This window comes from Epinephelus fuscoguttatus, linkage group LG2, assembly GCF_011397635.1.
Source record: "Epinephelus fuscoguttatus linkage group LG2, E.fuscoguttatus.final_Chr_v1".
NCBI lineage: Eukaryota > Metazoa > Chordata > Actinopteri > Perciformes > Serranidae > Epinephelus > Epinephelus fuscoguttatus.
Window position 1 is genome coordinate 47134485 of NC_064753.1, and position 25636 is coordinate 47160120.

At 41.9% G+C, this 25636-nt stretch overlaps 1 protein-coding gene across 2 annotated transcripts in view; it reads right to left on the reverse strand.

Annotated features, from left to right (window-relative positions):
- Positions 1-21333, reverse strand: part of ccdc102a (coiled-coil domain containing 102A) — a 102256-nt gene extending 80923 nt beyond the window's left edge. Inside the window, exon 1 of one of the 2 annotated variants that reach the window (XM_049561725.1) lies at positions 21141-21333. The gene's annotated coding sequence lies outside the window, so the exon portion shown is untranslated. Of the gene's footprint in view, positions 1-12604; positions 12745-21140 lie in introns of those variants that run through there. The other variant, XM_049561729.1, reaches the window with a different exon arrangement.
- Positions 21334-25636: the final 4303 nt, after the last annotated feature.

A 25636-nucleotide genomic window follows, 5' to 3' on the forward strand; every position in this document is an offset into this window, starting at 1 on the left:
ATGTCCATTATGTATATTTTCATGTGACGCAGTCAGTGCTTATACTGCCCTTATTGTAAAACACTTTGTGCTGCACTTCTTGTATGAAAGGTGCTGTATAAATAAAGTTCTTTAGTATTATTATTATTATTATTATTATTATTATGTTTACCTGATGAGGAAAAACAGACGAGAAGTGTCACAGTAAGCTATTTCAGTGAGCCAGCATGCAAAATGTCAGGGCCTCCACTGAATGGAATGCAGCCATCATTAATGCCATTAAATAAAGTTGCGCTTTTCCAACGACGACATGTCAAAATGTCTGCTGGGAAAAAGGTCTATGGCATATGGGAATCCGCAGCTGGCGACTGTAGTGAAGTGCTGGCTTTGCATCCAGTGATGCAGCTCAACACAGCGTTCCAAGTTGTTAATAACTTACAGAAACATTGCTTCCCCCTCTTTACCACTCTCTCACACACACACGCAGCAACGCTAAGTCCTTCTTAACTCAGGTTGGGTTCAGGTGGTGGATTAGCGCACCCATAGCTTCCTGGTCTCGTTGCGTCCCGTCGAAGCTTCTAATATTTGCAGGCAATTATCACTGAAGCTTGAAAGCCCCAAAAACAGTATTTGGAGCAGTGTCGTGTGTGACACAGAGAGTCAGGGGACACTGACTGACCACTGCTCAGCGTGGCATTGATAGCAACACAGAGCTGGCAGTCAGAGCTAACAACATGAGCAGTTACTGTCAGACTATCTGAACAGCACAGACACAGACAGTGTGATGGAGCTTTGATCGTCACCAGAATCACATTTATGGCCCTCAGAGAGAGTTTGTGTGTGTGTGCCTGTTTGTAGCTGAACTATCAGCTGTGCTATGAGAGCGTCTGTGTTGTTTGAGACTGTAAAGGAGTGTCAGTACATAGCCATAGCTCTGATGTTTGTCACAGTTAACGTTACCATCAGCTCTAAACATCTTGTAATGTCTGCATACAGCACTGTCATCGGCGGGCCCATGTGTTGTGTTTACTGCCACTGCAGAGGAGTAAATCACGTTCATGTGCGATGTTCTGGCGATCGTCAGGGTTGCTCATGGTACCAGCAGCACACTGTGTGTGAGAGGTAACAGTGAAGCCCTGTTCTACAAGTTTTTTAGATTTAGGATGCAAAACTCAGTATGTTAGCTCTGAGTCAGACAGAAAGCTGCAAACAGAAGACTTTACAGTGCGCTGAGTGATGAATGTAAAACACATAGAGCCTGCTGTCATACTGAGTGTGCAGATGAGTGTGTAAGGGCCCACTAAAGACCCATTAATTACACACTGCTTTAAGGTTAATTAAGCGTTCAGGCGGGTCAGTCACAAAGGTCAGGCCTGACTCGTCCATCACATCACAAACACACCCTCTCCTCTCCGCCTGCTGTTAGCATTCACATCACATTCAGACCGTCAGACAGACATGATGATTCAAGCTGGATTCTAATCAGCCCCTCTACTTTAATGCATGCACACATACACACGCACACACACTGAGATTGGGTTCCATCACCATGCAGATCTCAATGCAGGTCACGTTATGTAATATTTACAGCCTTTTAAAGCTGGCAGTAAACACCTCATCTTGCTGGTTCCCCATCCACTTGGTTTTTAGGTTAGAATCCAACCTGACTGGCTCTTGAGATCTGCACAGCTGGATGAACTAACATTTCTCTTTGGTCTTTATTTTGAACATAATTTTACCATCTTGGATGAATAATTCCCAGTAAATATGGAGGGGAAAAAGGACAGTATGGGGCTCCTTTGATTTTAGTTAGATAATGTTCTGCCAGAGCAACATCGTCTCCACACATCAAGTGTTTGCCAGCTTCTTGTTCAATGTCCGATGCTTAATCACACCAGAATTGATTTACGGAGGTAGCTCATCGATCCAAAGTCAGATTACAATTAAATCCGGTGAACCAGACCACATCCTGAAAATGGTTCAGATTTCAGAGTGATACTGGATATTTTACTAAATCCTGATGCAATACAAACTTTAAACCCACATGAGATGAAAATGCCTTTTTAACCCCTTACCTAGCAATATATGCCAAAAAAATCAATTTCTTCATATTCTTCTATTAAAATCTAATCATGTTTTCTTCCTGTGAAACAAAATATGACATGTGGTACATAAGTAGAGATGTACCGATACCACTTTTTCCTTCCCGATGCCGATTCCGATCCCTGAACCTTAGGTATCTGCCGATAGCGAGTATCGATCCAATACCAACGTGTAAAATAAAAATGGATGGGATATGAATTGTTGTATGTCTCAACTCCTAAAACTCTATGTAAAATATTAAGAAATACATACATAATAGTAGAATAAATGCCATAAAACTTTTTATTATTATTATTATTATTATTATTCAGTGTTGACACAGATCAAGACACAGGTTAAAGTGCAGCCACACAATTTAAGGCTACAGTAGAGTGCTCTTTAAACTCTGCTCCATTTCCGTTTCGTTTGCCTGTAGCGTGCGTATGCGTAATGACGTGAGGCATTACGTGGTATCGGATTGGTCATAGGCTGTACTCGCCGATACTGCATTTTAGGCAGTATCGGAGGCATTTCCGATACTGGTATCGGTACAACTCTATACGTAAGCTAGTACCAACCACTTTCAACCAATAATATCACGACATTCACCCATCAATCAATTTGCAACTTTTACCTGCATACAGCTAGTTAGCTAACAGCATAGTAAGGCAGTAGCCCCTTTTACACTGCCTCTTCCAGGCTAAAAGTTCACGCCTATATGCTACCTCGCCATTCTGTATTAAAGGTACAATCACAGAATTGGGGGACAGATTTGTCTCGTCTTTAAGGCGGCACTGGAGGTCGTAACAGCACCAAAAGCAGGATGAGATCATGGATCGCACGGGTGTGACATTTTGACAACATGTTATACATGCAACACACCGCAGGAGATTTAAAAAGTTGCTGCTAGCAGTTAGCAGCTAACTCAAAGAAGAAGAAAAGTTTGGAGGACAAAGAGGTCCGGGAGCTCCTTAACCTCCAAGCAGAGGACGGGATCTGCCTCCATATAACGGTAATTGATTGTTATTGCCACATTATGCTATTGCTGTTGTTCATAAAGTGCTGCCAGACAGACGCTGTTGTGTTACGTGTCACGCCCATCACGCCTCTTTTGATTCAGGGATTTAGGCATGCTGTCCAAAAATCACACTTGTTGTTTGATGGCAGTAAAAATTCAAAGGCGGCATAAGGAAAGGACTTCATAGTGGCCCTATAGCGCTATCTGTGTCTTTGTTTCCCCAAAACGTTGCAGTTAGGAGAGCCTGTGGGAAGGAATTTAAAGTTAAGTTGTATCTGTGACATCTCCAGATTATGCGCAAGCCATGTTACAGTGGCCTGCTTCAACAACGCACAACACATGGAGCATACAGTGCGCTTTGTCTGTCTCTTCCTGACAGATGCTACTAACCTGTCACGACACACTGTGAGGCGTCACTGTTATGGCACGCCCACTTCTCAGCTATCAAACCAGTGTTTTCATTTCAAACACAAAGTGGCTGAGGTCTGATTTATTCACTTGTTTATCCCTTATCCTCCTCTTGATATAAGGGTGAGGGAGGTGTGTGTGGAGCAAGCATTATCACACTGAACTCTAAGCCCCCCCACTTTTAGTACACTGCTCAAATATACTTTTTCACAGGGAAATATGTCAGAGTGCAGACCCTAAAGGCTCTCTAACTTTCATTTCACTGGGGCTGTGATGTTTCTGAGTGATGCAGGACAACCGCCGCTCCATCTGGCTACCACTGGGGTTGAGCACAGGTGTGCTGCAAACTGCTGATGATGAGACTGGGATCTGCCTGTCCCTTGCTGATTCATTTACGCTCTGATGACAGTCAAACGATCAGAATGAGGTGAAACGCTGAATAGATGTTGGTGTGAGGAAATATTTTCTTCCAGCTTGGACTGATGTTTTAGAGCACTTAAGTAAAAATATACAGCTAGAATACAAAATGCACATTTAAGGCAAAGTGTGGTCTTTAAATAAAAAATAGTGACAGCAGTGTAGAGAGGATTAAAAGACATGGTGCATTGGTTAAAGCCATGAAGACTGACACAAGGATACACTTCAAAGACATAATGGATTAGAGAACCTGATATGACCTGTGTTTTTGTGTTTCAGAGGCGGATACTCCAGGAAGCATGTGGGCTTGGCGTTGTCTGAGTAACAGCAGAGGCAATTGAGCGTTAAAGCCGAGTAAATCTGTCTGCGACCACATGGGGCGGGGGGGTTCACACCCACACACGTTGCTGTGCACCTACAAGAGGTACCATGGGTTTGGGTACAGAATATATTCACTGCTCAGAAAGGAGAAAATCAATGAGCATTTTTTCCACTTGATTAATGTGGATAAGAAACAATCTCACCCCAGTGAACGGTATATTAGGAGCTGTTCTGGGGCTTCTGATCACATCATAAACATTTCCTCAGCACACAGAGTTTGCCTCAGCTGCTGTGGAATTGTAAATGTTAGGAATTACATTTTTCTGAACATTTAAATAACAATACAGTCCCTACAGTAATTTGCAGGCTTGTTTGGGGATTGCTGCGGCCTAGAATGAATGATTTCAAGGCAGCTTTTCCAAACAATTGCAATTCACGTTGCAATGTTTATAAACTTTATTGCAATGAAATTGTAGGAGCAATTTTCATCCATTCTCTGAGTGTTTTGTGGCAGAAAATTGTTTGTCAATCAATGTCACTTGTTTTCCAACACAATGTTGCACATGGTCCAAACCCTGCTTTCATGCAGAACATCAGGAAAATGCCTTGCACCGTCTTAAGCAGTAATGTCTGCAGGTATGTGTGAGACGTTCGTGCTGCACACATCTGCATCTTCAACGAGAAACAGTGAAGTGAGTTTGGTCACGTTATGTGGCAGAAAACTATAATTGGAAACTATGATGATTCATCAAATTTGCAGAGAAGTTGCAGTGATTGGACTAAATTGTAAGACTGCGCAGAATTCCTGGTGACTGGTTAATAAATGGGTTAATTGTGACAATTGCAACATCACAACATCCTGCAGGGGCTGATAATACAATTAACGCTCTAGAGGAGTGGTTCCCAACCGGTCCAGCCACAGGGTCCAGATTTCTCCTTAGTCATTTGTTCAAGGTCCACACAGTTTAATAGATTCAGTGTCATACTTGTGTTTGACCATGTTGTTGAGCTAGTTTGCTGTCTCTGTCAAGTAGTTTTCCATAAGGCACTCACTTTACAGAACGAAACGGCACTTTAAAATAAAAGCTCTGAGCCGAAAATTCACTGTACTTAAAAATAAGGTGTGTTTTTTACAAACTTGACACATTTGCAAGTCGCCTGTGGTCCATTCACAACGGACCCACGACACACCAACTGGGAGCCACTGCTCTAGAACATCTGTTTTGTCAACAGCTCTCTCCAAGTTCAAGAGTGAACTTTCAGTCTCAACTTTAAAGACTCTTTTTTTGGGCAGTTTTTGCCTTAATTGATGGGATAGCTGAAGACAGACAGGAAACATGGGAGACTCAGGGGTGGATGACTTATGGCGAGGGGCTGCTAAAAAGGACTCAGTCTATATGGGGCACACGCTCCACCAAGTGAGCTAGAGGTTGCCCCTAGTCTCAATCTTAAAGCCAACAGGTCCTCGAAGTGAGGTTGTCCATTTTTTGCCCCAATGTCTATTCAAGTCCTTTAACACTGGGTATCTGCTGATTCTAAGTCCAATCCAAGACTTACATTAGTGTTGATGTTGATTAAATATATTTCTGACACAGTTCAATTACAGCTGTAGACTTCTTAATCTGACAGACCTATTTTTTTTTACAAGCTACTTGATCCAAATACTGAAAATTCTGGTTTGAATAAAAGTTTAACTGAGAGAATGTGACTACAGAAACTACAGAAACACTCAGGATGGTTCAGTGGTGTTACAGAGTGAAGATTCTGAGTGGCTGCAGAGGGCAATTAAACCAGACATCAGACAAGTCTAATCAAACTACTCTTGGAGTTAACATTAGCGTCATTTGAACTGGAAAGCAACGATCAGCAGCAGCTAAAAATGAGCAAGCTGCAACCTCAGTGTTTTCTACGTGGCTCTTTGCTGGTGATAATTAGCACTGAAGCTAGCACATCCATGTATTTTGCCATCCTCAGCTGGAATAATTCTTCACATTCACACCACACAGGCTAATTTTAATTTGCACACTGACACCAACCTTAAAAGCTCTTTGTTCAAGTCTCATTACATGCATGCCTACTGCACACTGGCACACGTATAGACACATTGAAGACGTATGGAGATTGTAAAAGGAAGCAGGTCAGTTTTACGGGCTCAGTTCTACGCAGCAGGATTGGCTCCACTGGCGCCAAATATCATTATCTGGTTGAGGCCAACAGCAAAGTCTGACTACTAAGAGGGAATGGATTCCAATAAATGGTCCAGAAATATATCCATCTGAAATGCAGCGCAGGCCTCTGACCATTTCTGGATCTGTGATCTGTATGAAGTCAGTCAGGGCTGCAGTGGTACGGCAAGTAAATGAGACAGACTACACCCGCTAACCACAGGCAAAGGTTCATTTAACAAGCTTAATGAAATAGAGTTCTTTCAAAAGAGACCTTGAAAACAGGCTTGTTGAAAGGCTGCTTTATCGGGATACTTAGTGAATTACATAGGTGAGACAATGCCAATAAAAGTGTTGGACCGTGTTTATCAGAGGATATTCTTCTCTTTACACAAACACATATGATACACAAATAATTTTGATAAGGATCCCTTGTATTGATAACTGTACAGCACTGTGACTAAGCCGTGTAGTGAGCAGTTGTTTCTCACAGTTGAAAAATAAACTCTGAGTGCTCTCTGATGTATGAACTACTTATTTCAAACATATGTTTGGCAGCTCGGTGCCGCAATTTATCCAATTTCTGATTTATCGAACTAGCTTTTCCAGAGCATGCTGGCAAACTGTGATGCAAAGCCAATGGAGCTAATTGAGATATTCTTTGCTAAACAATTGCCCTTTCTTCCATTAAATAAAAAACACAGGGTTCCCCACAGGGCTCCAGATTGAGACCACTTTGGTTGCACCAGTGTGCCTGACATTTATTATCCTGATACACAAAAGCGTAACCAAAGTTGACAAGAGAGAGTTCCACACGGGAACTTTCAGCAGGTGTACACCGTGAGCAACAGGTGCTAAAGTTAACACACCAAGCAAATTGGTGTGGAAGTCAGTCACACTATGGTGAGGGTGAATGAAACACTGAAGCTTGAAGACCCATCTGCAGGTTCCTGATCCGCTCCAACAGCACGGGAGGGAGAGTTGTGCATAAAACAAAGACGGTGTATCACTGCTGCTCCACTGTTGTGTGGTATGTGAATGTTAACATATTCAATATGCTAACAGACGTTCGACAGCATCAGCCAGAAATGCCGATCATGGGGGCAAGGAAAAACAAACCGAAGCCCAACTCCTTATGCTCGCAGCCTTTAGGTGCCAAAGTAGAATGAATTAAAAAACAAATACTGAAGCAACTGGGACTGACACTGGCATGAAGTCGAGATGGAACTAACTGAAACAAGTTATTTTTATTATTCTATTCATTTTGTGTTTTCAATTTTATAGCTTGAGAGATGCTTTTCAGTTTATAGCCTGTTGCTGCCTCTGGGAAGGTGTTCAGTGTTTGTTGTACAGAGTAATACAGAAGTGTTTGAAATGGTCCTTATTTCTATGAGGAAAAGTAGTTTACAAAAGTTGTCATTGGGCAAAATGTTGCCTCAATCTCCAGCAAGAGGACTGTGTATATCTTTGACACTTGCATTACTGTCTGTTCAAAATAAATGAAAAGGAATAGATCGGCTTATGCATTTGTGTTTTTGGTCCCAAATGGCAATGTTTTTTAGCAAATGACACTTGCACTCTAGCAATGCCAGGGGACACATCTATTTCATGGCAGGTGTGCTGCTCAGGACCAAAGGAAGGGCAGTGCTGGGTGTGGAGATCTTTGGATGAGAGGTTCTCAAGAAGCTGCAAGCAGCAATACCAGAGGCAAAGCAATCATCCGGTTACAAACAGGCACGTTTTAAACAGGCGCTGCACAGGTGAAAAGAAATCTGTGACAGTAGATGGGTTGTCGATAATGATTCCAAGTTTGGTACAAAAAGTGACGGAGCCTTTTATTGTGAGTTGAGAGGTTGAACCCTAACACCCATAGTTAAGAAATTATCAATGGATATAGGAACCAAAAAAAAAAACAAACCAAAAGGTGCAATGAAAACTTTTGAGTGCATCTAAAGCCTCTTTTCCAATGCTCAAAAAACCCACTAGCACCCGCTAACCACCCATTCATCCATTTCCATTTTAGCCCGGGCCGGGTCGCGGGGGCAGCAGCCCAAGCAAAGCACCACAGACGTCCCTCTGCCCAGCAACGCTTTCTAGCTCCTCCTGGGGGACCCCAAGGTGTTCCAGGCCAGATGAGATATATAATCCCTCCAGCATGTTCTAGGTCTGTCCCAGGGCCTCCTACCAGTGTGACATGCCCAGGAACACACCCACCATCATAAGGCTCTTTAATGGGAAAGGTTATAATCAGCATTCACACCAGGGTCAAAAGAATGTGTAGTCACTGGTATTTATTGGCTCCAGCTCTGATTAGCACTGATGGAAACACAACACCAGGGTGAATGTGCTGATTTTAGCCCCTTAGGCGGCGAGATGCAATGACACCATCCATCTCTACCCAAGCAGCGCTCAAACATCAATCCAAATTAGTCTGCACCGAGTTTTAAAGAGAGACTAAATAAGTAAGACGTATAAAAAGAAGTAACCACCGTTAGTTTTCACAGGCTTCTATGCTACTTCCTACTGTTCACTAATCTGTTTTCCAGCCTGTCTGTGACGTCAAACATGACACACCAAAAAAACAAACACTCACACACAGAAAGGCATACTCATCTGCTTCAGAGCCGTGTACACATCTCTGGTCCACTGGCAATGGGAAAGAAGTCTATAGCCTATTCTTAGTGGGTTTACTCGTGTTTAAAAAACCCACTTGCACTAATTTTGGTGGAAATGGGGTTTAAATTATGTGCCGCTGCACCTAAATGAAAAAGTTATAACTAATTAATCATTCAAGTCATTTGTCAAACAGAAATGCCAAGACATGTGACACTTCCAGCCACTAAACTGGGAAAATCCGGTGCGTTTCCTTATCTTAAAGAAAACTGAAGATCTTTGGGTCTTGGACTGCTGGCTGGATAAAAAAAGACCTTCAACAATGTTGCCTTGAGCTGTAGGAAATTCTGATGGGCTGTTTTATATATTATTAATTAACTGAGAAAATAATCTGGATAAAATAATCTTTAGTTGCACCCTTGATGACAAAAGATGAAATTATGCATTAATGCGTGAAATGCTCTGCAATACTTTTGGCACAACATTAAATATCAGCTCCAAAGTATAAAGTAGGGTATAGGGTATAAATTTGTCCCTCTGTTCAACCAAACTAGGTCTTAAAACAGGATGGTGGTGACCCCCAACTGCCAGTGACTCCACCCAGCGCAGCCATCTGCTGCTCCTATTCTCTACATCTGGAAGACAGATCACCTAGAGGCCACCAGAAGCAGCCAATGATGTCATCCACTGGTTCTACCCAAACAGGAAGCCTGTGTGTGTGCATATATGCATGTGTGTTTATTACGTGTGTGAGTGTGTTACGGGATAAGTTATGGTTTCTTCCTTGTTAAGGAGCCTGGAAAAAGAATGCATGCGTACATGTGTGTTCAAGAATTCAGAGGTCAAGGCTTGCTGGGGCAACGTCGGCCATTTCACAAGTCACACACAAACACACACATGCAAGCAATCAATCAAAAAATGCATAGTGCTGCACACTCCAGAAGAATGTACTTGTCATGAGAACATTTGGTTCACACACACTCACAGGTTAAAGCGTTTGAAAAGCCCAGAGTTAAGTTTCAGTGACAGGAGCAGACCAAAGGCATTCCTCTGCTTGCTCTAACTCAAACTCTGCTGCCAGCCATAATTACCAAGTCCTAAACAAACACAGCTAAACATAGACACACACACACACACTCTTCCACTCAGATGGAAACACACTCCCTCCAAGAATAAAACGCTGCCTGCTCTCACACTGCAGCTCTCTGCACTGCTTCTGTTTGGAGTTTGAGCAACCTTTGTGCAACTACTCAGATTTCAGGGTTTCATGATCTGCATTGACACTGAGTAATTAACAGCAGCTACACTGCAGAGTGTGTGACTGAATCAATAGTTTCTGTCGCTTCACGAGACATCTGAAAATAACTAAATCCAAACCCCAACTCTGATATTTTGTCAGGATCTGCTGGGCTATAGCTACGAGAACTCCGAGCTTCTCTGATGCAGATGAATATTAATAAAACATATATTGCTCCATTCATGCTAGGCCAGCATTTCCATCCCTAAAAAGCAAGCTTTTTGATTCATTCCTGTCATCTGTTTCTGCGTAGTAACAGATAAGCTGTCTTTCTAACACCTCCACCTCTCTCTGATCACACCTCCCGTGTCAACAAAGCTGATTGTGCAATACAGAGGCATCCATGTGTTTATGCTGGCAGACAACTGACAGAGCTCAGGCGTTACTGTTAGTTACTTTTTAAAACAGAGATCACACTATAGGGCTGCTATGAAGTCCATTCTTCAAGCCGCCTTTGCTTTTTTATACAGAACCAAACAAAGGCAGCATCATGCCACCCCGGTGTGTGATTTTAGATAGCATGCCAGCATCCCAAAAGCAGTAGAGGCGCGACGGGCGTTACATGTAACACAACAGCATCAACCTCTAGTGTGACATATAACAGAGGCATTGGCAGCACTTTCTAAACAATAACAATAGCATTAACATGGTAACTACAATCATTTACCGTTCCTGTTATATGGCGGCTGATCTGACATCATTGTCTCCTCCATTTGCAGACATTTTTCAGCTGTTGTTCTTCTGTGAGTTAGCTACTAACTGCTATTTACTGCCTTTTAAATCTCCCAGGAGTGGGTGGCACGTATTACAAGTCATCACAACGTCACCCTGTATCGTCCACAGCCTCATCCAGTCTGCTACACAGACTAGAGATGCACGATAATGCCGGTACATCATCAGTATTGGTATACTGAACAATAAAACAATTAGGCTCACAAATGTGTTAGTGTTACAGCCTGTGAAGGTCTACATCGTATGTACACTGAAGCTCAGAGGAGTGAATCTGTGCATTCAGAGCTCAGTAATTTAAAACACCTCACCGTCCTGTCCACATGACATCCAGAGGCCGCTGCCTGACGAGGTCCTTCACAGAAAAAAACAGTTTTAAATCCAAAGGCTGATGCCAAAAAAAACCCACGATGTCCTATGTTGAGTCCCGTAGTGCTGTGGATATGGATATATCGATATCAGTTATGATAATGAGTTGTCGTATATCAACATATTGGCAGAAAATCCAATACCATGCATCCGTACCTACACTGTTACTACCTTCTTGATGCAGGCATAAATGGGAGGCAACTCTGTCCCCCAATTCCCTGATCGTACCTTTTATAAAGAAAGGCGAGACGGAATAAGGGCATGGCATTCTTGCCTTGAAAAGCCAGTCTAAAAGGGACTTTAGTTATACAAAATACTACAGAGATGGTGCAGAAATGACCAGAAATTTCTTGGGCTGGACCACTGATGAAGTGAAACTGTTACTGACAGTAACACATGAGTATAAAGCAGTCAAGCAGTGGAAACCAGGTTGGGAGTCGTCACAAAGCAAATACGGGACATATTAGAGCAGTACTGGGAGCATCATCCATCACCGGAGGAGGCTGTGCCGATAGTAACGGAGTAACATGACCCACACAAGAATGATGAAATCACAAAAGGTATTTAGACCAGCTATAAAGTTTTGACTTGACAAGCTGTGACTGATGAAATCTGATGGGGAAGTGAACATGGGTGTCTGGGTAAGGTCGAGGGTTAGGGTTGTCATCATCACTGTTCTCAAAAGTCCCCATTTCCGCCCGTCCAGACTAAAACTCAACCCAGGAATTTTCAAACTAAAACTGCGTCAGCAGCGTTTTCATAGGTCCATTTCAGAATTTCCAAAACACTGGAGTAGTGTGGACACAAGGTGTGGATGTAGCCTGAGAAGCATGGGGTCTGCTTCTACAGACCCCATGCTGACAACAACTTGACTTCCGTGACCTTCCAGAGGCCTGACAGTCACTGAGATGAAGAGAACAACACGTAGAGGGAGGAGAGGGCAGAGTGAAGGAGGAAAAACAGATTGAGAGGTTGGAGACAGGAAGGATAGAGCGTGTGAACTGAGAGAGCCTGTAGAGAAACAAAGAAAAAGAGAGTGAGGTAGAGGGGAGATGCTGAGAGGAAAGTAAACAGTGTGAGGGGATTGGAATGTGTTTAAGCAGCCGCAGTGACTCAAGGTACACTGTCGGCCGGGGCACACACAGCCTGTCAGCTACATACCAACTGCTTCCAAATGCACAAGGACAAATATGACAGCATTCTTACCTGTGTTACAGCCCTCAAGAGTCTCAACGTAAGTGGAATACACGTCCTCCTACCGCAGACGTAAAGAAACAGTTGGAGCAGACGGAGATAAGTGATGGGACAGGGAGATGTGTAGGAGCAGACGCAGACAGAGGTAGCAGAAAGACTTGGCTCCTCTGGTTTGGCCCGAGATTCAGTGGGTGGAGCGGCAAATGAGAGGATGTTGATATTCCACACAGGAAGAGAGACAAACAAAAGGTCTGCTGGATTGACACAGGACACACAGTGGAAAGAAAAGGCCAAACCATATTTGCAAAGTCTGAATAAAACACTGCAAAAAATAGCAACACACATCAGTAAGCTCCTGTTCCAACAATAAGTAAACAGGACCAAGAATATAACTGAGCATTTGGTGGCAACTATAACTACAGTTTCCATACTGGATCCTTTGGACACAGCCTGGTCAGTATTTCACAACGTATTCAACACACAGCACCACCACCACAGCTCTGTTCTGCCAGTTATTTCCATAAAAGCATATTGCTGAAATAAACACACAATGCACCGAACCCTGATTCCTGTCCCTGCACTTGGTGGGCCCACAGGGTGATGGCTCCATGTTATTTATTTGAGCTGAACCCGAACTGGCCCCAAGGCCCAGCCATCAGATGCTCACTGGCCAAGTCTTGCTATGGTGTCCCCATACCGGGCGAGGTCCAAATATGCCATGTAAGCAAGGTCTTCTTGAATTGCTCTTAGTCTGGCCCCTCCCCTGGGACAACTTCACCTTGAGAGACCCTACCCGGGACTATTAGCACCGGCAACACAAGCCCTTTTTAAACAGGAATTGTGCAAATTTGCAGGAAAGCCCAATCAGTCTTTTTTCAGCATTGGCAGTATAAAAGCAAAATCGGGAGTGCAGCAAAATGCCACTTGCCTACTTTTGTTCATACAGAATGTGCCTTTTTCGGGGCAATGGGGGGGCGTGAGCAACAAAACATGAAGCTCAGCGTATGACGTAAACAGTGACGTGGGAGGGAAGCCGCGGCTAGTCAGTCCTTCGGTGATTCTCTCATAAGTTGGCCCGTTCTTCACCGTCCCCGTCATCTGACGGTTAATGGGCTCTTCATTTGCGAGGGCAAGGAGGGCGCGCAATTCCTTGTCTCCCCAGTTGCTCATCTTTACTGTGTCTGTCAGGTTTGCGTTTCCCTCTTGCTACTAGCTGCTCGCTAATTCCTGCTCTCAGCTGTTTCCTGTTTATCCAATGCCAGCGGGTAGCACGTGCAGCATCATCAACAGCTCCTCCCACAAGTCATCAACAGCCCCTCCGGTGGCGGAGGGGCGCCTCAGTCTCTTTAAACCAAAAAGGTTCCGCCAATATGACTACCCTATGAGGCAGAAAATTGGGTACCTCGGATCAACTCGCCAGTCCGGCTCTGTGTGTCTAAACGCTTGTAGCTTGCCGGCAAAACGGCCCAACATTTGCCGAAAATCTGGCCGTGTAAAAGGGGCTACAGTCTCCAGGTTCATAGGGACACACAAACCCCTCCACCGTGATAAGGTGGCGATTCTCAGAGCTCGGACATCCGGAGGGAGCTCGGAGTAGAGTCGCTGCTCCTTTGCGTTGAAAGGGGTCAGTTGAGGTGTTTCAGGCATCTGATCAGGATCCCCCTTCTGTTAGAGGTGTTTCGCGCACATTCCACTGGTAGGAGGCCCCGGGGCAGACCCAGAAGACACAAGAGGGATTATATATCTCATCTGGCCTGGGAACACCTCAGCGGAGCTGGAAAGCATTGCTGGGTAGAGGGACGTCTGGGGTGCCTTGCTTGGCCTGCTGCCCCCGCGACCCGTCCCCAGATAAGCGGATAAAAATGGATGAATGGATCACTGTAAACTAACAACAAGTTCACTGGCAACTGATGTCAATTGTGAAGATTAATTAAAACACTAACTTTATGTCTGTTGTTATTTTCAGCCCTGACTGTAACGTTTAAAGATATAAAAGCCCTTTTACAGAGAGATCCTGTGATAGGGCCACTATGAAGTCCCTTCATTATGCCAACTTGGTTTTTTATACAAAATCAAACAACACCAGCATCATGCCCCTCCAGTGTGTGTTTATAGACAATATGCTAGTCCTACCTGTTTGGCATTTCTGCTGTGCTTATTTTGTACTGTGTTGCTTTGCTACCATCTTTGATAAACCAAATCTACCAGCTGTGGACGGGGACTTTACCTTACACACTTATCAACTGAGGCAGCTGTACACTGGCAACGCCCGTGTTCCATGAAGTAAAAGTACTGCTTTAGTCAGTGGAGTCTGGTGGTTTTGAGATCATGACTTCAGTTCCCTGTTGGAAAGGGCTGACAGCAAGGTGACGAGGTGAAAATATTCTGCATAAAGCACACATCTGAGGCAGTGTTTGCTCAGTGCCATTTTGTTTTATGTACGTTATGTAGGGGGTTTCTACATGGAAGATACTGTAAGAACACTGTGATTCAGTCCACGGGTGTGTCTATTTTTTGTTTGTTTCTGTGTCACTTCTAATAGTGACACAAGCAGAAAATGACATCCTTGGTACGGCAACATGTATTTTCTCAAACCACAGTATGCAAACTAATCCTCCCTCTCAGTTTTTATTCAATGTACCAGCTCATTAGCTCTCAAAAATATCAATTAGTGGCGTCTAATTTACATATAAACAGTGTATCCTGAGGAAGGCTTCATTTTTATAGAAGCTCTTTTTATGATAGCGTACACACACACACACACATAAAGAGATCAGACATGGTGCCTGAACCTGGAGCACATGGCTCTTGCTCTGCCTTTTTGCCTTCATAAACTCTTTGTTTCCATGACAACCACACACAGAAGTCCCCCCGTAGCACGCGCATGTGTGTGCCAACCACATGTCGGTGTATGTGTGCGTACGGTTACGAGAGAGACGGGTGGATCCAACGTTGTGGACCCCACAGGGCGGAGTGAATTGAGTTTAATGTGTGAGAGAGGTGACGATGGAGGCAGAGATGAAGAGGGAGCAGACTGGCGGTGCCGACGCACCAACAAAGCAGGCAGCTACAAGCAGCAAAAACAGATGGTGCTGTCTGCTGTGTGAAACCTCGGGACACTTCATGACGACATGCAGTTAAGAGAAATGCAGGGACACCCCTTACAACCTGACACTGTTCCTTCAAATACTCAGATTTAGACAAATTTAAAGTCCCCTCCACCTGACTCCAGTTACATTCTGGATGTGGAGCTTATTTTCCATTCCTTTAGTGGTTCGGTGATGATTCACTGACTCTTCGAGAGTGGTCGGAGATTTAACCACTTCAAAAACAGAGGGGATTTAGATGGCTGCACGGCCCTGTCTGCAAACCATCAGATCACCCAGAAAGCAGGTTAACTCCAGCTGAAGTGCCAGTCAGTCACTGCAAATATGTACATAAGCTCTACAGCAGAGATTGTTGGTCTGCTTAGTCCGTGAGGGAACCGGTATTTAACTTGAAACTAACTGCAGTTTATTTGACAACAACAAGAGAGAAACCGTCTTAATTTATGCTAACTCACCAGGCTCGAGACCACCCAGAATATTTCACCAGATAAATCAGAAACAAATGCTGCAGGAATGCAGCGCACAAACGTCAAAATCTGGTCAGATGGGAGTCTCTGGGATCAAATGCTCCGAGGGGGTCTGACAAACTAAAAAATCTGGAACTTCCCATAGTCGATTCTATTTTTTTAGACAAGTCAAGCCAAAAGCTATAAGCTACGAAGAAGGATTAGGGCCATGTTAAAGAAAGAAAATCTTAAATTTCATTATAAAGTCGTAAATCTGCAAGAATAAAGTCATATTATTACGAGAATAAAGTAATAAATCTACAAGAATAAACTCATATAAATGGAAACACTGAACGTGAAAACTCACAGTGCTGCATGACCCAGATGTGCTATAATGTAGTCTGTATATGACACAACCACCTTCAGGGAATATTTTTCTGATGGCAGATAGTGGATCAGTGTGAATGAATGAAAAAGGAAAACAGTAAACATTTTCTGGGGGGTAACGCGCTTCTCCTTAGTCATTAGTTCAAGGTCCCACAGTTTAACACATTCAGCTTTATACTTGTGTTTGACCATATCGTTGAGCTAGTTTGCTGTCTCTGTCCAGTAGATGTCTGTCATTTCCTCACTCTACAGCAGGAAACAGCACTTCAAAATAAAAGCTCTGTGCCTGAAATTCACTGTACTTCAAAATTAAGTGCGTTTTTTACAAATGTGACACGTTTGTGAGTCACCTGCGTTCCATTCAGAATGGCCCTGCAACTAGGGTTGGGTACCGAAACCCGGTACTTTTTGTACTTGGTACCGATTCACTCAAAATGAATCGATGCCAAATTTCGGTACCTGAGGTGGAGGCGGTGCGAGAGCGCATAACTCACACCTCAGACTCAGCAACAATGGCGACAAAAAAAAAAGTGCAGACAAAAGTTAACGTGCAGCACTGTTCCTAAATGTTCTCAATAAAATGTTGAAACTGAGAAGTTTAGACTTTAAAATGTACAGAAATAAGGTACCTTTAGGGACCAGTACCGAATTCCAGATACCGGTACTGTGTCGGTTCAATTATGAAAGGTACCTAACCCTACCTGCAACCCACCAGTTGGGAACCACTGTCATAGGAAATACAGCTTTTACTAAAACGCTGTCATTTTTCAAGTACCAATACAAATAAAATGGCGTATTTTACTGTTTTTAATAGTAGGGTTTTATTAAGGTATGCTGTGCAACACTACAAGGCCAAAGGTTTTCTCCCAGCCACACTGTAAAGTGGAATGTAAACTTAAGGTAGGGCTGCAACTATTGATTACTGTCATCAGCGATAAGTCATTTGGTGTATAAATATCATAAAACAGTGTCACAACTTCCTTAAGCCCAAACCAAGGCATGTTCTGTCCATCAACAGTCCAAAATCCAAAAAGTTTAATATGACATATATGAAAGAAAGAGACAAAAGCTCACAAGCAATAAGTTGGGACTAGGAAATGTCTGGTATTTGGCTTTATAAATAACTTAACAAATAAATGATTATTAAAATGCTGAATAACTATGTCAGTTGACGACTCAGTTAATCAACCAATAGTTGCAGCTCTAATTTGAGAGGAATGTTGACATTTTGGGTCACGTCTTTACTTGCAATTTTTAAATCGTTTGAGTTGAGGGAGAGATCGACCTCCATGCAGAGCTGGACATTTTTCCATTATCAGCCTTGACCTGATGCGTGACTTTCATGTTTGAAATGTTTAGTCTTCAACATTTGCATTACTGAAGTCAGCACAGCAAGGGCGTTCCTGGTTCAAACCCCGGGGTGGGGGAGCTCTTCTGTGCAGAGTTTGCATGTTCTCCCTGTGTCAGTGTGGGTTCCCTCCAGGTACTCCAGCTTCCTCCCACAGTCCAAAGACATGCAGGTTAATTGGTGACTCTAAATTGTCCGTAGGTGTGAATGTGAGCGTGATTTGTCTGTCTCTATGTGTCAGCCCTGTGATAGTCTGGTGACCTGTCCAGGGTGAACCCTGCCTCTCACCCAGTGTCAGCTGGGATAGGCTCCAGCCTCCCTGTGACCCCTAACAAGATAAGCGGTTATGGAAAATGAATGAATGAATAAATTAAGTAATAATTAAAGCTCTATACTCCACTTTTGCTCTCTGAGAAGCCAACAACACAACAGTTTTTATTGTTGGCCTTAATAAGGCTCAGAAACTGTTCAATTAAATGTATCTGACAATCTGAAGAAGCAGCTGTAGCTCAGTTTACACCTTATTTTTCCTCACAACTTGCTCCACACACTGAAGATCCCCATACAACTACTGAGTTCATATGCTTTAAATTATTGATATGATATGAATAAAAGTTTAACTGGGAGACTCCACACCATTTATCCAGAGAAGCATAACCAATCTGTTGAACTGCAGAATCACAGTCCACTAGCAGCTGCAGAGTGGTGTTACAGAGGGATAATTAAACTTTCTCAAAAATGATCTTTGGCTGTGCGCAGACACTGGCTTGCAGAAAGCACACAACACTACACAACATCAAAAAGTTTTACTCAAGCCGTTATGGAACACCGTGATATTAAAATTGACGAGTATCATACCATTTGCATATCACAGTGTTTGTTGTGTAGAAAACATCCACATAACGTACATAAAATGAAATGGAGCTGAGCAAACACTGCCTCAAATGTTCGCATTATTAAGAATATTTTCACCACTTTACTTTGCTGCCAGACAGCCCTGTCCAACATGGAACTGAAGTCATTATCTCAAAACCTCCAGACTTCATTGGAAACAGCAGTACTTTCACTTCGCAGAATGCTGATGTTGCTGGTGAACAACTGTATTGATTGGTTAGTGTGTATTGTAAAGCCCCCGTCCACAGCAGTATGTGATTTGCCAGTAAATTTGATTTCTTTAAGAGTCTAGCAAAACAACACAGTACATAAAATAAGCACAGTAGAAACGTCCGACAGGTGGGACCACCGTATTTAACTAAAGCTCCTTTTACACTGCCTGTTCAGGGCAGAAATTTTTTTTGCCATTATTCCACCTCTCTGTTCTTTATAAAATCTACAATTGTGGAATGGGGGGACAGAGTTGTCTCGCCTTAAGCTGGCAGCGGAAATAGGACCAGCACCGAAATGACGTCTGTGTGAAAGGGACAACCACCAAGACAGAACTTTTTGACAATGTATTGTGCTTGTGACCCACCATGAGAGATATATAATGTAACTGACAGCAGTTAGCAGCTAACTCAAAGATGAAGAACAGCGGCCAAAAATGTCCACAATCTGTGAAAACAATGCGGTCCAAGCAGAGGATGAGATTAACCACATAAAACAGGGATGTTACTGTATAAAGCACTGCCGACATGTTGTGTTTAGGGGACCAGTTCAGGCTATACCGTGATATAAAAGTTGACGGTTATCATACTGTGTACATTGCTAATCTACATTATTGAAAAAAGTGCAACTGGACAGAGAATCTCACTGTTATTTTACTTATTTTCAAAAGAAAGACTTTTAAAAAACGGTTTCAAGTTTCATTTATAGTAATAAAATGTTTGTTAAACCAAAAATGAACCTTCCATTTTCATTCTTTTAAGGGTCATTTTGACTTACAATAAGAAGATGAAGAACTCTGTGATACAGTGAAACCACAATATTTTCTTTGACAGTTATCATACCATGAAAATCTCATACTGTTGCAAACCTAATTACTGTTAGCTAATATAATCTGCCACGGATAGCATTAACCACTTTAACCTGGGGCAGCAGTGGTCAACACCAATAAAATGAGAAGATGAATATTTTGCACATTGTTCTTCGCGTCCTTTCCCAGTTTGTGCTTCCTACATATCACCATTACATTCCAGTCACAGAGCTCAGCCTTGGTTTTCTTTGTCAGACATTCCTGATTATCTTTGAAAAACACTGAATGGCCATTAAACAACACAAGAAACACATACACTCATTTCTGTGTATGAAAGTATTTAAGTAGACTATGCAAACGTTTCAGTCTTGGTACATGTCCAGTAAAGCATACAATTAGATACGGTATATCTCCATCTCTGTGTGGATTAGAAAGTGAAGTCACAACTTTGTTAAGGGGTTGGTTAAAAATCTCAAATATGCAGACGAGGAGATGCAGAAAAATTTGGAGGATTTTGTAAAGACCCTCAAAACAGCAGTGACCTTCTCTCTCAATCCTTGGAGAGCTTACAGGATGCTTCAATCTGTGACTTGAATCTACATGAGAGGCACAAACTGGGGTAAACCCAGCCCAACGTACAGGACACATAAAGCTGATCCCAGTCCACCACAACCTAGAGGACTACATCTCAGTATGTTCACGATCAGTAAAGATGGTTTACACAGTTGTCTAGTGCTCAGATCACATCTCAAATACCACAGGTTTGTCATTTACTGCACCTAAATGCATCATTCATGGATGCCAGTATGGTTACAGATGTAAGGTATAGAAGTTTATGCAAAATGAGGATACTGAACTTACAGAAAGAGTTACTTCAGGTGGTCTTTTCTGTAAGATAAAGCAGCTGTGACATTCATATGTTCATCATTTTGTTCCTCTGGGGTTCCCCACTGTGGGGACTCCTGCTACAGACTAATCTCTGGAGCTCATTTCCTTTGCACTGTAGCTACACAGAGAAGTTAAACGTTTGCAAAAGGTCAAAGAGCAGAGGTTAAAAGAAACTGTGTGAACTTCTCAGAGGCTCCAGCAACCCAAAGTGCTTTTTCCCTATAGCAACAATGTGCCTGACAAACCAGGAGACACCATGAGTAAAGCACCAAAGTGACCTAACTGTGTCTCCACAGCACACTACAGGTCTAATATTTGGTCATTAATATCCAAAAAGCAGATGCACATGAGAGAAAAGACAGGAACAAGATGAATTTCGTGTCATTTGACACCAGTGTGTCTCAGAGCAGTGGACTCAAACTATCAGCCACTATGACAACAAAAGCAGAGGGGAACGTACCGTGAAGGTTCCCCGGTGAACACCGCTCTTATCTCCGCCTGCTTTGTGTATTTTTATCCCGGTAAAGCAGCCGAAGGTGCCGCTTCTCCTCCAGACAAACCTCGGTGAGCTGGTTCTTCTCTTTCTGCTCTTTCTTCTTCCTCTGCTCAGGATGGAAAACGTCGTCCTCACTGAGGAGAGAAAACGGGCGGGTCTCGAGGGTTCGGACAACCCGCCCGACCAATCAGGTGCCGGCATGGCAACAATATGCTGCTCTGAGCCAATCAGAGTCTGTTTCCAGCACACAGCTGTGCGCTGATTGGCTGGCTGAGTGGAGACCTCCCAGTTGAAATTACTACAGCACCGGGAGAAGAGAGGAGCTCGTGGAATGTGACTGTAGTGTCTCTACACCTCCAGCTGCAGGACAAACACACGCACATCTCTCATCAGAAAACAACTAAACACAAGTTATAAAACATAATCAAAATATTTATATCATTTAAAAGCACGTGCAAATAACGGAAATTAGTATTTTCTGTAATAATTAGGCGTTTATTATTGATTTAAACTGAAATAACTCAGCTATAAACTGTGAACTAAGCTGACAGTCACAGTCTGGAAAATTAGGAATGTCTCCATCACAGTAAAAACCCATTTTGAGAAAATGGTCTGTAAAATTCCATATGTTTATAGACTAAAAATAAGACACTTATAAAGCTTTTGATTAATAGATATTATCATGAAACCTCCCTAGTTGATTTCCCACATTACGACAGTTAGTTTTTGTTTGACAAGTTTTCTAAAGCTGTATATCTAAACATGCAAATGAGGCATTTCCTAATTACATATAGTCTTTTGCCAAATTAAACATTAATTATGCACTGATTTGCATACATTTTCTGAACAAAAATCTGATCATTAGATAAAGCCAGGGTTCAAATTGTTGTTTTAATTTCTTAACATATGAAAGTCAAAGGTTTTTTTTAATCTCTTTTAAAACATCAATTTTCCTCATGTTTTGTGTGTGAAGGGACACTACAGGTGAACAGGGTTATGTTTTTAACTAATAGATATCGCCATGAAACATGGAAGTCAATTATTTTTTCTATAGCAAGCTTTATGAATGAATTATCTAATTTTCATACATTTCCTGAACAAAAATCTGAATATTGGATAAAGCCATGGCTCAAAATTGCTGCTTTATTTTATTTTTATTTTATTCTTTTATTTTATTTATTTTTTTTATTTATGTATTTTTTTAACAGAGGGAATTTGGATATCTTTTTAAATCACTCCTTACATCAGAAAAATACTGACAACTGCCATAAAAATAATCAGTTATCACCATATAGATAGGAATTCAACATTTACAGTACAGTCCAGTCTATATCTGACACTGCTCATTGCAGATAGGCTTGTAACTATGACAGCTGATGTGAAAATGTAAATGGTCCTTTCAAGAGTTAGTGTTTGGTTTGTCCGTCCTGGGCTACTGTAGAAACATGGCGGTGCAACATGGTGATCTCCATAAATGGGGACCAGCTCCCTATGTAGATATAAACACTTAATTCTTAAGTAAGGAAAACACAACACTTCCTAGTTTCAGATGATTATACACTAAACAAAACACTTATCATATTACACTGAATTTCTCCCAATAAAACCCTTTAAATCCAACACACTGGACCTTTAATATTGAACACTGAGTTGGCCTATCTATTTTTGACTATATATATGTATTTTTTTTTTTTTACATATTTCCCCTGATAAAGCAGCAGAGTTCCCATTGTATTTTGTATAACATGCTCAAGTATTTTGGTGGCAGCTGTGGCACTCACGGCCCTTTAACATGTCTGTGACCAGGGGCCCATTGTCTTATAATCTGTCAATAATTAAACAGCTCTTACACTGAAGACATGCCATACATACACAGCCATAAAGAGTTGAAATATCTCATGTAGGAGAGTTACACTGAGCCAATGAGGAGTCGGCCTGATCAGCCCAGATAAGTGTTAAACTAAAAACAACACACCAGCTGAGCCTCATGAGATTCTATTAACTATGACAGGAGTTTGACAAATGCACAAGAAAACACAACACTGGCGCCCCCTGATGGCGAGACAAGGACCTCGGTCTATCCTAAAAACAGTTCATACTGGATTTTGTCAACACATATCAACAGTTGTTTGTTGTTTCCCTCAAAATAGATCAATGACACCACTGGATGACCTCTATTAACCCACCAGTCCTCCAACATGTGTGTGAAGGGACACTACAGGTGAAGAGGGTTACGTTTGTAACTAATAGATGCCATGAAACCTCCACAGTTTGTTACTGACATTAAGTCAGTTATGTTTTGCATCACAGGTTTTCTGAAATTTTATGTTAAAATAAGCAAATGAAGCATTATCGTATTAATTATGTGCTGATGTGCATAATATACTTCCTGAACAAAAATCTGAACACTGGATAAAGACATGCTTCAAAATTGTTTTTACAACTACGACTTTTACAGCCTTTGTTACCTCACCAGCCAGACGCTCGGTGTTACTCAAGTGGAAATCTCCAACACCTGCTTCAGACACTCTGTGGATAAGGGAAGTCCTTAATTTTGAATCAGGTGCATAATGAACAGCTCCCTGAGGACATATTGCACAAAGTTGGATTGCTTTTTTGAGTATATACAAGAGCTGGACTTTCCAGATATTCCTGAATGATTGATTATATATTTTACAGACATTAACCTGTGATGTGATGGTCAGTTGTCCGACCAACAACCATTATATTATGTTTTAGTATTTAGTGTTATCTTTATCATCATACACACATTTCCACATATTTTTATATTTCAATTTTATTATTACGTTATCTTGTTCGCTGTCTGGTTCTGGGCACTGATTTGGTTTGTAGTATTTGTCTTGTTTTAGTCCTGCCTTGGTTTTGAATTGTTCTTATTTTACTTAGTACTTATTGTGTCATGATTTGGACTGACCAAATATTACTGTGTTTTCTATGTGTTTTATTTGGAACATTTCAATAAACTGATCACTTTGTGGCTGTGGGCCCTGATACTTATTTGATATGTTCGTGCATCTAAATGTGGACGTATATAACCTGATTTTTACTTGATTCAAACTGCACAAGCCTCCATTTTAAATTGTGTATCACTTGCCTGTACTTTGCACTTTTTTAATTGTAAACCTTTTACCTTTGCTGTATTTTATTACCTTGTAAAACACACTGAATTGCCCTGCCGAATGAAATGTGCTATACAAATATAGTTGCCTTGCCTTGCAGTATATATTAGGTTTCGACCTAGTCTTGTTTTTGTCCCTTGCTATAGAAGTGTTCTCACTACTGTCCATACCAACACTACTGTAGTTTTACCTTAATTCATATTTACCGCTCTGATTGTTTGAGAACAGAGTGCATCTTTAAAGGAAGGGAAGAGACAAGGCCAAAAAAGTTGGATGGTGTCGTTAGTCATGTATATTAAAAGATCATACCTGTGGTTTGTCAAATCCTTTAGCTACAAAATTAGACTTCACATTAGTACAGACATTTTTCTCAGTCATGCCACAGTATTCTTGGGTTTTCAGATGCACTGAATTATTGTTCTGAAGGTGTTTTGTTTAACCTCCCAGGTTAGTTACCATTTATCTCACTGTGGTTCAGGTCTGCTTTTATTTTTGTCAGCGTAATGGTTTTGTTGCACGATAATAAGTTGTATTGTAAATGTGCACAAAACTTGACATGCATATGGTCTGCATATACTCTGGCTCACCACCAGCCGACTGATTTCCCCTCATGTAGAGTTAAAATGACTCTTCTCTGATTTCTTTGAGTTCTTAACTCAAATGGAACGTGTTGACTTACAAAAAGCTGACACGTTCCATTTGAGTTACCTCAAAAAGCCTGATGAGGAAATGGAGCCAGTGGTTTTGTACTCATCAGTACAGCAGAATCACTCTGGACTGTATGAATCCATTAGCAAATATCTAAATTTAATCTAATAATAGTTACTTCTTAATAATGTGCACAAGCTTCCATGCAGCTGAACCAAAACCAGCGTAGCACACCCTCACTATAATGATGTCAGCCTTTGGCACTCCAAACATAAACCAAACTCATGCAGGGAGCAACTCCTGCACTTTGTAAAAACTTTAATCCTTCGTGGTCAGTTTCCACAGACTGAGGGACATTTTGATTTCTCTAATTTTCTAAAAAGTTGTTTCTTTTACCGTTACGTGAAGAAAGGATGACATGTGTTTGATTGTGGTGTTGAATATAATATTCCGTGAGCACTGAAATATGCTGTGAGCAGACCACACACACCGGTGTCCCTTTAACCTCTGTGGAGAAATTCATTTGGACAAACAGGAATAGCAGTATATTTAATTGAAAAATTGGAATTAATTACTTCTCTGCAATTTTTACACTTTGCAAAGTCATGTCACCTGTGGGCCGTGTGTTTGACACCACTGCTCTATTGTTTTGAAAACTGGGCCCAGTGAGTT